General features: G+C 33.4%; 1 protein-coding gene across 3 annotated transcripts in view; it reads right to left on the minus strand.

The window, feature by feature from the left end:
* Positions 1–17,633, minus strand: part of AkhR (Adipokinetic hormone receptor) — a 106,857-nt gene that overhangs the window by 34,224 nt on the left and 55,000 nt on the right. For 2 of the 3 annotated variants that reach the window (XM_076124817.1, XM_076124815.1), the window contains exon 2: positions 15,973–16,015. The exons of the other annotated variant lie outside the window; for it this stretch is intronic. The gene's annotated coding sequence lies outside the window, so the exon portion shown is untranslated. The remainder of the gene's footprint in view (positions 1–15,972; positions 16,016–17,633) is intronic. 3 annotated transcript variants of the gene reach the window in all.

The raw sequence follows: 17,633 nt of genomic DNA on the forward strand, positions 1-17,633 counted from the left end.
TTTTTATTCGATAATAAAATGTTTGCCTTCATTACGAGCTCCCTTTTAATTAATAATGTTGGTAAACAAATTGTCAAGCATCACTTCAATTTTAACGGTTAAAGTTTAAAATGTTTAAAGAAATCAGATTTTAACTTTTCAAACTGTTTCGTTGCACCATTACTTTATTATCTTTCATAGGAACTTTCTGTCACATGGAAAATTAACGCTATCATAATGTTTAAGTAGCGGCGTAATAGCGCGATTTCTTACAGCCAGTATTATCGCGTATTCAGAGTTTTACGTTTAAAAAGAACTCAAAAATTTGTTTCTACTTTGCCACTAGGGGCATTGATCTGGTATTTGGTCAGCGAGAGTCTACGGTGGTGGAAAATCGCGACACAGGTTACACTTATCATATTTTCCTACGGCCATATACCATACATAAATCCTGCGATATTTTGGGAGGTAAATCGATTGTATCACTGTATGTCATTATTGCAAGTTGGTAAGCCCTTAAGGTCCTTTTTCAACCTTGCATAGGATTTTGGTTTGCACACCCTTTTCAACTGAAATATGGGGTTGTCAACTTAAGGGGACTTCACAGGCTTCCTCTTCAATATACATACACATGTATATTATAATTTATACACACATACATCACGTCTTTTTTACATAGGATAAGGAAGAGTTCAGGAAATGGCAGATCGATGCCTCAATCGTAAATATTTTCGGTTGCAATTGAAAATACAATTTGCATAGATACAAGAAGCATAGAAACAAATTTTAAAAAATGCTTACTCAGACCATACAATAACTTTCTGTTGTGTTTTGTTTGTGTAATGTAATCGTATCAAATTTCACAATTAATCTTTTCAGGCTTGTGTTGATTTAAGGTTAACGAACGGTTTTTACTAGTTAGTAAACTACTAGTTAGTTACCAACTGTATTTAGTTAGTTGAATAAAACTTTTGCAGTGTTGTTACTTATTGTTCAACGTATTGTTAAGATCATAAACTATTTTACAACTTACAAATAACTTTATAAAGTTTGCTTGCAGCCTTAATATTATAATCGCAGCGGTTGATATTTTTATATACCACAGAGCATTGAACATAATATATTTATTTTCACTGTTTAATATTATAATTATTTAGCGAATAGTAAAAAAAAACAGCAAAGAGTTATAGAATCAAGTATATTTATTATTTATGTGAAAAAGGCGATATGCGTAAACCTTTGTACCAATCCAGTTTTAGGTTTTTAGTTTCATTCATATTGAAACGCCATATTTAACTACGAGTATAACACGATAAAGGAAAAACTGTATTAAAGAATTATAATAAACCATTTCACAGTATTTTCACTTATAACGTAGAAGGAACACAATAATTAATTCCGGGAACCAGTTACTGTGAGCTTTGAGAGTCAAACGTATGAAATTCTGCTTATCAAGTGAAGAAATATATTTAACCAGCTAGAGACCACATGTTCTAGGAACGATTACTATGAGAGTTTTGTGGAAAGAGAATATTTGTGAGGCTCAATACCCTCGGGATAACTGCTTCGGGAAAGGTAGGTAAGTTAGTGATTTTGAGTATAATGTTGACGAAAAATATGCTGGTGAGTGCATGGTTAGCGTTTTTTTTCAGGTTTTCTTCGTGGCATTACTTTCGGTGATTCACTAATTGTAAGTTTGCAAATCATGTATGCCAATATTAAATTTAAAGTAAATGATTTAATTATTGATTCGGTAGTTCGTTGTCAAATAACATCATTATAGAATATCAAGACGTACGTATTTCATTTTGCATAAAAAAACTTTTCTTTATTGAAAACGAGACGTATAAATAATAAGAAAAACTAAAAATAAACATTAAAGGTACATTAATATTTTCATTAAAAAAATAATACAAATAATATTTATAAGTCGTTAAACATGTAGGTATGTCATCAACCCAAAGTCTGAGGTCCCTTACCTTTCAAAAAGAAAAGTCGATTAATTGCTTTTACGAATGGGAACATATATTATTTCCCATGCGAATTAAACATAGAAAAACATATTGAAATAAATCTTTCTCATATCATTTTCCTTTTAAATCCTCAATATTTAGTGGAATATCAAAATAAGCATGTTTTTTCCGGAAAATAAGCGTTATTATGAAGTATATGTTTCCGGGAATATGTTATTTATTTGTATCGCCTAAGGAGTTTTATGCGAGATTTAATCGTTTATGTAGAAAAATGAATTTGAGAGCATAAATGCCACTTAATTTAGTACGAAAATGTTCGTTACTAAACAATCTTGTCTTACAAAAATTGTGATGAATAAAACTATAATATTTTATCCCCTTCCCTAGATTGTTTTATATTATTATCTCCCTGGAAAACCTAAATATATACCTAACCAATGCTAAAAGAAGGATATTTTAAAGCAGTGAAAGATTGTTTCACACTTTTATAATAAGATGTACCTCTATACATTGTTTAATGATTATGACAAAAGTTTATTTATAATTTTTTAAAGACATCTGCTACACTAGTAGATGCTCTTGTGTCGCGGGGAAATACAAATAACATTCAAACAATGGACAGAAAGTACAACCAGACCCAAAACAATTTGTGGGTCGCACAAATAATTGTTCCGTGTGGAAATCGAACCCACGACCTCCCAACGTAATACTAGCGTTATTATTCAATTGTCTTAATTTCTCACACCATTAATTCCTCAATAGGTAAAGCCTCTATAACTGAATGTTTCGAAACACAAACTACACCCGTATTGACTTTGCACACAACTTGGAACGTGCAAATCCGCCTCTTGTCTTATAATACGCTTTGGTAACGTTTGTAACAAACACAAGCTATTGACGACTGCCGCTAGTTGACAACTAAATTATACGGATTATACATGTTACAGATATTGGAAAGCTGGCTTCCTCCCGCGTTTTTGTCCGTCTCAAAAGATTTCCTCTAGTAAAATGTATCCTGTGTATCTAGGTTAAAAACTTTCTGTCTCCCAAATAACTAAAAATTCGTTAAGCAGTTTTCACGCGTATAAGTAAGAAATATACATGTACAATGTACATCCTCAGACATATTCGCATTTTTAACTTTGGCAGGTTGGGTTTGTTACGTTATTGAGAAACGTGCATTCGACACGCAAATTGTTTTAAAAATAGTTCTTGTGAAATACGCCAGGGGCGCTGGTCAGTTTCTCACATACATTTTCTCGATAGTTAAAGTCAAATACAAACAACCGGGTTGTTTGTATTTGAAAATGGTAGTAAAATACCCTGCAGGTGGCTTCTTCAAATAAATGTATTGAATGCTCTTATGTAGTTACTCAGCAAATATGTGTTGTAAAGGTTATCAGTTGACAAAAACATAAACAATGCAAGCAGCGCTAATGACTCTGTTATTGTGACTACAAACGAAGCCGTGGCATACCTATATTATATACCTATACATTCCCTTTGAGTCATTTACAGCTAAGCGACTACCTCCCGATTTCTAAGTAGATTTAGCGGTAGTTTATCTATTCAATAGCGTGTTTTTATATGAGCCTAAACGCTATTGAATAGATAAACTACCTCTAAATGTACCTCAAAAACCGGGGGTAAGTGATCAGACTGACCAAGCGATCAGTCGGTTAAGCGATCTTTGCGCAGACCTTCCATAGATGGGTGGGTATTTGAGCTTTTGAGGGCACGTAAAAAGCCAGTCGCGTCTGTTGTAAATAAAGATAACGGTCGTTAAGCCATGTCAAAGACCTCTCGGGATGTGAAATTTAAAAGTTATGGAAAAATAATAACCTGTAGTAGGAAATAGTCCACAGTTGGTTGTAGTATGTAAATTTATATACAAATTATAACTCTAATTTTCGTGTTCACCCGCATTTATGATAATTAATGTAAACAGATATCAATTAATATGTACTAAACACGTAAAATATTCACGTCGCTATTGTGAAAATTCAAATTATGTACCTCAGTTAATGCTTAAGGTTGTATTTTCACCAAACTTCCGCAAAACATCACTATACTATTACTCGTGTAATAAAACAATGCTCTCCACCGCGTTGCTTGTCTGTATGTTCGCGTAAACCTTAAAACTACTGAGCAAGTTTCTACAATTTTCACTAATTAACGGCGTGATTCGTATAGAATGTTAATAGTCTATTAATTTGCCAAGGATTGATGTTAATTTGTTTTAATGAAATTATTTATTTTAAAGAGAAAAAGACGATACCGCTGTGATCAGACTCATTGTAAATTCAAGGACAAAAATGTAAATTAAAATATTAATGAAAATATTTTAAACATTTCTTTAACAATTCTAAATTCCTAAGATAGCTGAAACTTCCCTTTCTAAGAATTAAATTACAATAATTAAGGCGACATTTTTCGCATTTTTTCCACCATTTTCAACTCAGAGTAATTACGTCCTATTATCGGAAATGTCATAAGATTATCAAAGAAAGATCCTTTAATGACGGCTTTTCTTAGAATTTTGTTTTTCCGATCACAATGGCGATCCAAACAACATACCCTTTTGGTTCTTTATTGAATTGTACTTAATTAATAGAGCCACTTTTCTTGGAAAAACGGTGACGTAGAAAGTACAGTCAGCTATAAACATATAATTGACTATTTTTTTTATTATATATAAGAATCGGCGGATCAAAGCAAATTGAACTTCAATTAACTCGTTGTTCTAGTTAGGTTGGCTGATTGTTGTCGGAAGATCATCATTTATACTTATTTATATAGGCGAATTTAATGCCCGAGACATCTCTGCCAGTCTACCATTGCCAGGTGAATGTTATCATATTTCCTCATAACTTAACAATTTTGTTAGCCATTGTAGCTACCTTCGTTCGTAAATCTAGTCTCCAAGACCATAAGTTGCAATGTATACGAAAGATCAAAATAAATGGAAAGAATCTCGAGTCTCGCTACTAAAATAGAAATCCGAGATGCATTTAGAACAATATGCAAGTAACAAACAACTGGACCTTACGACCTCATCTGCATAATTGCACGATTAAACACAACTATCAGTCTTTTTACACCATTACCGCCGGTTGCCACACAAATATACACCTTATAACAACGTGATAAAGTTGATTATATAGTGCATGTAAGGTGTACACTTAAGGTCTAATGAATGATAAGCGAAATGGCAATAAAATTAATAAGCTCTGATATGAAAGCGTTCATGTATGTAATAGGGCATGATTGAAACGTGTGACAGTTAATTAACCTTAAAATTTTACTTTATTATTGTGAGTACAACCTTTATTTAAAGTAAGAAGAAAGTAGAAAAGAAAATGGTAATGAAATCGATACTTTTGTTACTAGCTTATTATAAAAAGAGGAGCTTATTTTAATTCTTGCTAATTCAGGTAGTTGTTATACAAATCGAAGTGGGCAGAATTGATTAATCATTAAAATTATCGAGCAAGGTCCAGTTAAATAAGAAAACTGCATAATTGCGTTATAGCCCGTCTAATGTTATGTAGTAACGAATATTATCATTTGGTACAACCGCGATTTAAACAACCTAATAGGTATAACTCACCAAATAAGTTTCTCCTTGTAAACCTGATTCTTATAAGGGGTTGATTACTGCTCACAGAGCAAAATTCTTCGAATATAAAAGAGATTAAACAATATTGGCCGTCAAAGATATCGAGTATCTTAAAATTCAAATGAAATAAAAGATTCCTACAAGTTTACCTTAACTTGTCTATTGGCGATTAATCATCTTTTCAACTCCGGCTTAAGTCAACAGGGCTGTCACAATCGCTTTGAGTATAATACTAAGATGCACAAGAAGTCTTATATGCAATGAAAATTTAAAATCTACTTTTATTGTTGCACGCCCTTAAGAAATGTTTTAAACCATTTCCAGGCTGTAAGGTTTAATTTCAGGACTCAAGGCCCAACCCCTCTCTCGTTTGAGAGGAGATCCTTCCCTAGCAGTGGGACAAGAATCGGCTTAAAAATTATTTCTCGATGTTTCGACCGAGTTAAACCATTGTCCTTGACCCTATGTGCATCTGTGTACAAGCTGCGATAGTTTTAAAGCGTTAACTTTATGAGTAGTTATTACGTCTGGTAAATTACCAAAGTTGAATCATAAATAACGCAAACAATACATATTATTATTATTATGTTAGTATGATTTTATACGAAGCGAATTAAATGTCGTATATAAAATAAGTCCATTGTTGTGTATTTACAATAAGTAGATTTGTCAGTCTCGTTAGCACTATTTAGCAAAATGGCCTTTAAAGTGAACAAACACATTATTGACTTATATAAATGTTTATTTACTCAAGTAGTTACACTGTGTCGTTGCATCTGGAGCTATTTACAACTACTATGTAAATGCAACTGCATAATAACTAAATTCCTTATTCAAATATTATTGCAATAAGGAACAATAAACATCAACAAGTTGATAACGCTAAAAAACTTAGGTAGGAAAGTGATTTACCATCATTTACTAAATAAAGCACTATCTGTACCAAATTATAAATGTCTTACCCTGTTATAATTATTATAATTTGATTATGTGATTACTAAATCTAGCGTAGAAGTTATTTTATTGCAAATTAAATTATATTACATAAAAAAGATACCGCTTGTTACATTTCCTATTTTTTTTTACTATTACTTCAAATTTTCGAAAATAATTACAGTTACAATTTTTTATTACGGGAGGAGACCCTTGTCCAGCAAAGGGACAGTAATGGGTTAAATTTATTTTTTATTTTTTTAAATGTACTATTTCGTACAACCCTAACTAGCAAAAACGTTAAAAAAAGGGTCTTAAGGATAAATTGTTGGTGCGGCACGGGAAAGTTTCGTGAGTCAATAGATGTTGCGATCAAAGTCCGGCTCGAATTACACGAGAATTGTTGAACGCCCTCCAACATCCCTCCCTGTGGTGAAGGGATGACTTGTGGTGTGCAAGTATCTTCTGTGGGCCGTTGTAGACATTCTTGAAAGAGTTTGACTACACGTGTAACACCATGTGTAACCCCATGTGGGATTTAAGAGGTTGATTCCGTTGTACGAAGAGTGATTGGTGTAATTTCTAATACACCGTAATTTTGATAACTTATTTTTGTTGTTCCGTCTTATATTTCTGTGATCTTCCTCATTATAAACTAGATTAATTGTCCATGGTTAGATAACTACGATACAAGATTTACCGTAAGTATAAACGTTATTAGTGTATTATGAAAGAATATTAAAGAATTACTTCGTTAGGGACCTTTTTATGAACGTAATTAAAGATAAACTATGCAAAAAATATGAAAGCATAACTATACTTACTTAATCACCAATCATAGTTGCCACACACCCCAAATTAAACCGCTTTACTTTTACTGTCACTTTAATGCCACACATTCTTGAAAACCAATATCATAGTAATCCCAAAACTCAAACATCTATTTGTTTCAATGCAGTCTCTCATTGCACTTTCCGATTCATTTCACTCCCACAAAGTATTTTGCGTGGAACCTTCAATGACATAATACAAACTGTGTTATGACAACGCAGAGCCTTAATATGTATACTACTTGAATTGATTAGCGTATATCTATGACGTACTCTAGGCATTATAACTAGATATAACGGACATAGTAATGTTGTCATACTACTATAATGCTCTAGAAGTCGTAAACAAAGCCTTGAAATCTAAATATATTGCAAAAATATGACTATAGGAAAGTAAAGACAAAAACTTTGGAGACACTTTTATCAAAAATGTGGAAACAATTGTCATAAGTTTTATGTGATCTTTTACTTCACCACGCTGTAATTGTTTGGGGCACAAATAATAATATTAAAATGCACATAACTATACAAGCTCACAACTATCCATACTAATATTATTAATGCGAAAGTAACTCTGTCTGCCTGTCTGTTACTCAATCACGCCTAAACTACTGAACCAATTTGCATGAAAATTACTTTTTACCCCGGGAAAATGACGCATTACGGAGGGAAAATGGCGGACGCAGTCGCGGGCAAAAGCTAGTACTTTATAAACATGATTAGGATTTAATCTTATGATCCTACAAAAGAATGAAAAGGAACGGCTTGTCTAGTACCCATATCACCAGGAAATTCACCATGCTTTACATTTTTCTCTCTCTTAGATTATAGTGATTAATATGTTACATCACAACAGCAATGTATAGCATTGTAGCTATCCATTTGAAGTACACTAATTGTCAACTGAGATACGTGATAAGCCCGCAGGATGTAATACAATCTTAAACTTCTTTCACTTCAAGAAACTAATGTCCCACTCCAAGGTTTCCGTATTAACAAAATAGTTGTTCATTAAGTTCATAGCAGCTGGGAAAGCAACGATTAACCTTAATGATAGTTAATAGTTCAAGAGCTTTGAGTTGATTCATTATTTGTTTCCACTGAATACATTTGTCTACTAATGGAGAGGTTCTCCTTAAGTGTTTTCAGGAAGAGATGTAAAATAGTGTTCAAGTTGTCTAGGACCGCTCCCACAAGAAGATAAAATATCTTCTTTTCCAGGCCTAACGTCCATTATAATAAGCGGACTTAATTTGAGTGGTACTTTGTAAATTATTCTAGAGAATGTTTATTGTTTTCGTGGTACATCATACTGAAGTTCCTTGTAGCTTTTCGTTTCATGGCTTACGATATGAAAGTCAGAATATTTCCAATGCAGTGTTTATACATATTCTCTATACATAATAATCAAGCCTTTTTCCCAAAGAGGTAGGCAGAGACCAAAGATTGCCACTCGGTACGATCCTTACAAACTTCCCTTGCCTCATTCCCATCCATACTAATTATATCAACAACAAAAACTGAAAGCCTATTAACTTATCGATGAAGAATAATGTATGTAACGTCCGCAGTTCAATGGCCGGTTTCTCGGAAATTCATTCTCTTGAGAGAAGTCCTACTTCCCAATAACTTATGTTCTCACTATTTATACATGTTATGACCTTCCCTTCTTAAGGTCTGAGGCCAATTATTAGTAAAATATTGGGTGTTTCTTGGTAATGTGGAGCAAGGACATCGATTGGTGGCTCCCTTGATAGTTGATGACGTACGTCATAGACTTGATGATGTTTAAGATAGCTTCAGATTTTATAAGTGGAGCAAGGATGGTAGTCCTTGCTCCAGCAGTATGTAAATCATAAAAACTGCTACATACTACTTACTTATGTTATACTAAAATATAAAGTAAGTTTTTACCTTTGCATCGTTTAGAGAAAGCATTTTTTTTCTTTTTGTTAAAGACAACTGCCGCATTAAGAATTGCTCTTGTATCGCGGAGAGTTTTACAAACATTCAAACAACGGACACAAACTACAACCAGACCCGAAACAATTATTTGTGAAATAATTGTCCCGTACGGGAAAACCTAACCTACTGCGCCACGGAGGCAGTCATTTTGACGCTACTTTTTTTTCACATAACGTATTAGACCCAAGCATCAAATCAATTACTGCCATCCGATAAAAACCCCACAGGGGGTGATTTTTATAATTGTTTCTAGTAAATGCTACACTGCATCGTCTGACGGTTCGCTCTTGGTATTGTCAAAGAGTGAACGGTTTTCATGGCAACAACATAAACAATATTTTTCTACATAGTTTCGTTCTTGAGTACTCGTTTTTCTATAGTTTTTGCAGGATGCGCTAAGAGCGCTTCTCAATAAGTTAGGGTGAAAAACTCCCTACAGATGTTTGCTATCTTAAGGCACATTATCTTTTACTTATGGTGTCTCCTCTTAGTATCGACACTTAGTAGTTCAATCACTTAATAGGTATTGAAAACTTCCTACCACTTCAAGGACTGTAAAATGTTTGATTGGTTCTAACTTACAATGTTCTTTTACACTTTTAAGTATGATATCTTCTAATACACAAAATCTTCGCAATACCAAATCCTGCTCCAGAAAATACTTCGAACCACGACATGGGAGGTCGTTACCCTTTCGTCAATTAAAGCATTGCGAAGAAATTTCCTCTACAACGTGTACAGTTTGAGCGAGCAACAATCAGATAGTTCTATCAGTTTGAGATATCGGAGGGACAATTACTGCAGAGGTCGCGCTGTCCTCAAAGGTCGCTTGTCAACTATGTCTGCTTGTTAGTTGTTATCGTCATATCTTGACGCAACATGTGTCTGCATACTACGCCTTTCTTGAGACCACGAGGAAAGCCTGTATAGATGTATATATTTTAACAGGGTATATTCTAAGGTACTACCTTAAAATGGAGCGTCAAAAAAGCTTATCTTAGGAAGTTACCCATTTTCAGTTTTTATACATAAACTTAACTAAAAAACATGATTACTTGGATGCTATTTGGTGTAATCTTTAGAAATATCTCTTAGAATTACCTATTAATTTGATAATTATTATTCTCAATTTTCATTATATATAACAACATACATAGAGTAATATTACGATAAATTGAAGTACTAAAAATAAGACCATCTAATGAAATCAAATTATATTAAATAATGTATGTACCTTTTATTATTTATTTCAGACTCAGTAATTTAACAAAGTCTAGTCAAGTATCTAGTGAAAAGTTTTTCTAAGAATCCAGACATCTTCAGCATCTTCTACAAAGTACTGTCTTCTACATAGAGCACACATAGGTATTCATTTGAAAAAGCTTCGTATTTTAGCTTCTTGTCACCGTAAGCTGAACTCAGCGTAGACACTTTGCAAAAAAAAAACAGGACCGACACTTTGCCTTGACTGATTTTTTAAAGCTCGTTTAGTGGACGCCAAAAACTGGCTGGTGAGGCAATGCCGTTACTATTACGGCTAAAAGTTGAGTGTTGCAGTGAGTATATATGTAAATAATACGGATAAAAATCCGTTTACAAAATGATATGTGTGCTGCAAGTCAAAATCGTTTCTGACTTTCACGAAAATATATTTCTTTCTTGAAAGGAATATAGGTTATGTCATCATTCGGTTGATATCACAGAGAAATGGACGTATTTAATAAGTTGCTGTTCAAGCCTTATTCCCAATTATATTAGGGTCGGCGTTTAGGCCTAGAAAGCTGAATATCAGTTTTTCCACTCCAATTAGAACCAGTGATCTATATGGACTGTGATATTCTGTAGATATTAACGTTCTCAATGTATTTAATGGAGTTAATCAATACTTAGAAGGATGTTTGAATGCCCTCGGTTTTTTTTAGTGTGTTCAGCGTTCCATTGTGTTATAGTTTGAATAAATACTTGTCACCTCGCTGCAATAACCTTAGCACCATGTATAGTGGGTTCAAACCCACCTTGGATAAATATTTGTTCTGAGTTCTGAGCCTGGTTGTAAACGCATAAAAGTATGCGTTTAGAAGTATGTAAGGATATTTATCAGTTATTTGGTTACAAGCTTAAGTTATAGTACAAACTCTACTTAGTTTGGAATCAAAAGACCGTCTGTGAATTGTCTAGTGAAATTTATTTTTTTAGTTAATAGTAGTTCTCTTTCAATTGAAGTTGCAAAGCCACATGGAAACTTGAAACCATTCTTAACGACAAGGTTCTTTGCCCCTTAAGAAGAGGGTTTCCCATATTGCAATCTTGTGTGACACTATGCAAATCCAGCCCGTAATCCACTTGACCTACAAGCAAAGAATTCGCCGATCCGTTTTATTGCATACGAAATCGACCTCCGAAGGATCGAATCACAAAACAGTTTGGGTGAATAGAGGTCATTTCAGTAACTGGAAACTTGATTTTTATTCGCGTTTGAAGTTTTGTTTTTTGATTCAATGATACAAAGAAAATGTTTTTCAGAATCCGTAATTTCAGTTCTATCGAGATAATCGAGAGGTGAATTTGTTAATTTGAGGATGGTTAACGCAATTGTTTACTTAGTGTCTACTAGAAAGATGTTTAGAACCTATATGAAACATAGTAATTGAGTGAATTACACATTACTTTAGCTCTGATCGTAATTTTATTTCCATAGATCGCAATATCGGCAATGAACCGTGACTTAAAATGTATTATTAGTCCGTAAAGAATAAATCAAATTACGAGAGAAATCTCACCGCATTAATCCAATCTACTAAATGATTCTTCAGTATTTTGGTCCCATTTCTGTGTGTCCGGTATAACAAAGGTGACATTCCTAGATGCGGGTGATAAACAATGTAATCAGCGCTGACACGGAGCCAGTGGATCGACCCGGCGACCTCCGCGGTGGGCAGCCGATAACGGCGAGCTGCTCCACACTAACTGACCGATTTGCGCAGTACACTGTACTATGACAGCTGCGACACTTGGATTCAATTTGTTACAAAGGAAAATCGTGAGAGGTAATTGATGAAACCTTTTTTCTTTTTTGGATAGTTTGAACGAGATATTGGGTCATTTTATCGTATTAATTGTCTATCAAATATTTTTATTATCTAAACCATAAATCCGTCCGCTATGCCGCTGTCTAAAAGTTAAAGCGTGCAGTGTGATGCGAGATGTGATGAAAAATACGTTCGTGTGTAACGTTTTCTTTTTCAAAATAAACAAGTACAATAGTATTTTTTTATAAATCTGTACCTGTATTGAAATTATCGCGTTACAAAAAACAACGTTATAAAAAAATATAGCATATAAACACACGTTAATCAAAACCAACAGCATTGCATGCAGCATTGCACTTTGAAAACATAAAACCCTTGAAATGAAAATGCCTTCTAGCACGAAACAGACATACCCATAACACAATCTGAGATGAAATTCCAGTAACAACACAAGTTTAATTGCTTCAATGTCGAGTGCTAGTCGAACTACAGTAATTAACTCTACCCAGTTCGTAGTACTATTATTTAACTTTCACTCACTGAGGGCCGAAAGGATTTTGAGCATGTGATAGTGTAATATGTACAAATATTGGACTATGAACTGTTAATAGGTAGACCGAAAGATATTTTGGATTAAGCCCAGAGATTTACTCAGTAGAGAAACGCTTGAATAGTTTAGTATTAGTTCCACGTAAAATTACCGTCTTTCCAAATCGTAATTTAAATTAGACCATGTGATTAAGATTTCATTCGGAAGGCACGTTAAATTGTTTGTCCCGGCTGTCATTTTTTAAGTTTTTTAACAGTCGTTACCAAGCTTATAGGTCTGACAATCAGTCTTACCGAAGAGTATCGTGTCATAACCCAGGTAACAGGATTGTAGAGGTCCGATCAAGTGACACTTTATGAAATGCCTGACTTGCGAGTATATATCAGCCAGGCCTTTCTTCCAAACTATGTTGGAGTCGGCTTCCAGTCTTACTGGATGCAGTCGAATACCAGTATTTTACATGGAGCGACTACATATCGGATCTCTACAACCCAGTGCAATATGCAACAGAGTAAATCCCTATATTACTTTGCTTTAAAAAACACATAATACACATATTAAAGCATTTAATAATTTGATACAAATACAAGAAAGAAATAAATCCATTTGAGAGTGTCACTCGACCTGCAACGAGTACAGCAGATAAGTGGGGTCACAAGTGAACCTTCCTAAACATGATAACTGATAATAATGTTGTTATTTCACGGCTCGGAACATGTAACCCGTGTGTTTTACACTTGTTATTGGTTATAACTCATTGTTTGTCAGTCTGTCATGTATCATTTACATAGGTTACGTCTATATTTTGTACTAGTCCCTCACTTGCCCAGCAGTGGGGCAGAAATGAGTAAAAAAAAATTGTCCCACTACTGAGCAAAGGCCTCCTTTTACCGTTCCAAAACTCTTGGTCCTGTGCTATTTCCTTCGTGGGCCCACGAAAGTGGCAAGAGTTTATAGTTGCGTTTCATGTAAAAATGTATTTCATTGAGAGTGCTCGTGGTATAGTAACTATGATTTTATGTGTCATGTTAAGGCTGATATATTTTATGCATAAATCCTCGAATTAAAGATAAATAAAAGTGTCATGTTTACGTCAACTATAGCGTAGTGGTCAAGGTGCTTATCTGTTCGGTAGTTCAACAATGATAAAAACTTTTTGATGACTAAGCCTTATTCTAAAGAAATAGACCAAACAAATTACACAAATTACAATACGATTCCTCTTCATTGTAATAAATATGCTCCCTCTTAACATATCATACCGTCTGACATTTAAATTAACCACAAAGCCAACAATACATCTGAATTCAATAAAACAACGTCTTCATTTGTTTATCGCGAGTAATAAAGTTCTAAATTGCTATTCTCTTTTTGATACAGCGTGTACTTAGTGGTTACTTAGTAAACAAAGCAAATGCTTTCAGACATATTGTTTGATAAGTGTATGAACAAAATTTCAAGGCTGTCTACCAGCTAAGCTTTACGATGATAGCGATATGAAAGCAATCAGCTGAGAGTGTTATATTAAAATGTCATTGATAGGCTTACTGTGGTGTTATGAAAAGTTAAGCACTTTTCCAAACTAAGTTTTTGACAATTGATCACTGGAGATTGCCTGTGCAGTTTGTAGTAAATATTTTACATAAGTTTGCACAATAAAAATATACGTCACTTTGTATAATATAAAAATCAAATCATTTATTCATTTTTGTCAAGCACCTAGGCAGCACTTATGATTTGATACAGAGAGTGAATTGGCCAGTTCGGAAAGTAGAACCAGTAAAAAGAGCTGGCAAGATACTCTTGGCTATTTTTTAAATATGTAGACTTAACATTATTTTTTACGATACAAACTTTAAATCTTATGTATATTATGCATATTTTGATTATCTATAAGTTGCTTAAAAGTGCTGTACAACACAATAATCGCAATTTGAAAGAACTCTTTATTATACCTAAACTAGCAGATTACTGGAATTAAAAGCAAAATAAATGCTTAAAATAACGAAACGAATAATAAAATAATGAATATTTATGACCCACCTTATTTACACACAAATAAAACTATTTGAAAATTCATAAACATTGCTGAAAAAGTGTTTTTCAATGAATGTAATAAAGAAACGAGTAAATTATTCTCTTTACAACCATTATTATGAAACTAAATAAGAACCTATAGAAAATAATATTTTATTTTAAAAAACTACGTGAAAAGTCTTACTTAGTAAGAATATTACTGTATAACCACGGCTAACAAACGAACTGTTAACTAACTCAGTACTTACTAGTTAACTGTTGGTTTATAATCAAACTGCTTGTTAGCCATATACCCAAACACCACGAACGTATTTCACGAATGGACAGAGTGGTTTATGTACGTTGAGTGTATACGTTTTAGATTTTAGAGTGAACTAGCTGTCGAACGAATAACGATCCTTACAAACTTCCCTTGCTTCATAATATTAATAATACAACGACATTTACAATCGCGTTTAAGACCCGCTGCATTATAATATTATGTTTACTAGTCGCAAAAGTTTAAAAACGTTTCCTTGCTTCTTTTCATAGTAATTTAATGAGTGCAAAATTATCCTACACTTGCCTAAATTTAATTAGATCAAATGTTTGCATTAAATCTTTTTTCCGGCCTTTTGTACTTTGTATAAATGTTTTCTTAATGTTAAGCCTTGCCTGACCTCGTATGCAACCCCTCAATGCCGGAGGTTCGTAATTCCGGAGCTAACCACATTTTCCTCTAGGAAAGTAAATCGGATCATTTATTACGGAAGGTAGTTTCAAGGTTAAACTTTATTTTTATGTAACAGCTTGCAAAACACGGTATTAGGAAAAAGGTAATGTCGATTATGATAGAGTAGAGTTTTTTTTTTCTGATAGTTTAATGCATTACTTACCCAATAATGTCGGTCTCAATTCAGGTCTGTGCCTGCCGTTATGGGAAAAAGGCGTGCTTTTATGTATGTATGTAAGTATTGCTTCTAAGGAATGGAATACTTGTACTTTATATTCCTGCCACTAAATATTTGAACCATATTTATCATATGTTTAACACTCAATAATCGTAAGAAACGCTTACCAGTTAGTTTTTCTGTATTCAGCAAAACCGCAGCCTCTTGATGCTGAAACAAGAAAACAAACGATTAAATCAAGAAAATAATATGATATTAAGCACAAACGTTAGTAAATCCAATCTCGCCTAATAAAAGTTTTATTACAGAGTAATAAACAAACTGCCTCTACAACATTTCTGTTAAGCGTGGTCTAGTTATCACAAAACGAGAGAATACAAATAAAAAATATTTACGTCTAGTCCTGTTCGTATAATTAAGTTTTCTTGCCAAACGGACCAACTCGGACTTGCAAAATGACCCCTCCCGATTTTTTTCTACGTTCACAACTTCAATCTTAGTTCTTCGAAAGTCTGAAAGCTGAAGTGAAGCTTCAATACTCCACAGACAAACTAACAAACACCACAGCTAGGTAATATATTCATTTTAATTAACAGTATATATAAACAAAACGTTCTCAAAGTTGATTCGCCGACAGTCACACGCGGGATACTAATCAATTTTCTAATTAACATGTCCGTCAATTAAAACTATGATCGCTCATCTGCTACTGACTACTGATAATATAAATATAAAACTATATTTCTATATGTGTATTTTCGTTTTATTTTACAAGAGGAAACTTTTTAGTGAAACTATTTGAAGTGTTTCTGTCTATTTGTGCTTCAGATTAGACTTTTAAAAGGATATTTTATTTTTGAACGGTTTAAGTGGTTCTATTAATAGGTTTAGACTAATATAAAAGAGTCACAGGTCTTTTTAAAATCTTTTAACGCCTTAATCTTTGGAGCTACCATAGTCGGGTTAAAGTACAAGCTCTAGTTTCACCATCAGGTATAATTTTGACAGCCACTTTATCTATAGAATAGGGTATCTGTTACTCATTGGGTCTAATTCGTATCATAGCGTAATGAGAAAATCTAACATAATGCTATGCTATATGTCTACGAGTGGAGAATTCACTATAACCGCGAGTGAATATGCAGTATTTGAAATATAAGACGTATGTTTTTGAAAATGTTGGTAGTGTGAGACAATTCGTTTTCCTAACAATTCTTATAATTCTTAACTTGGGTTTACTTTGACGTACAGATAGTTTGGTGTGTCGTAAAATCTCAATCGATTCAAAGAGACGACACAAGGGATAACCTTAGCGCGGAAGTCACCTATCTTAGAAATAACAAACGTTATCTTCTTATAATTATTTATATGTAGTAGGTACTTAGAATAGTGAAATAGTATATAATTAGAATAGATAATAACAAAATATGAGTATATGCCTTGTAAACAAAAGTGAGGATTTTAAATAATTAATTGTAGTTATAACCATCTTTCTATACATTATCTCACAATGTATCAAACTTATTTATTGCATAAACATATCTGGCTTCTCTAGAAATCAGGACTAGAGATAACTACTAAATAAATTAAATCTCATTAATAATACTATAAAGTTTAAAAAACATAAATAACGAGCGTATCCGGGGGTCAGAGGTTGTATCACCAATATGGCCGCGCCGTTAACCCCACGGTTAATTGGGCCAGCGCTGGATATCGCGTAAACATATAAAACTTATTATATTTGATAGCCACGTGTTTACGAACTGTGTGGCCCAAAATATTTAAATTATGAAATATATCTATTATATTTATTTTGAAATAAACTTTT

This window comes from Anticarsia gemmatalis, chromosome 17 (assembly GCF_050436995.1).
Source record: "Anticarsia gemmatalis isolate Benzon Research Colony breed Stoneville strain chromosome 17, ilAntGemm2 primary, whole genome shotgun sequence".
NCBI classification, from domain to species: Eukaryota; Metazoa; Arthropoda; class Insecta; order Lepidoptera; family Erebidae; genus Anticarsia; species Anticarsia gemmatalis.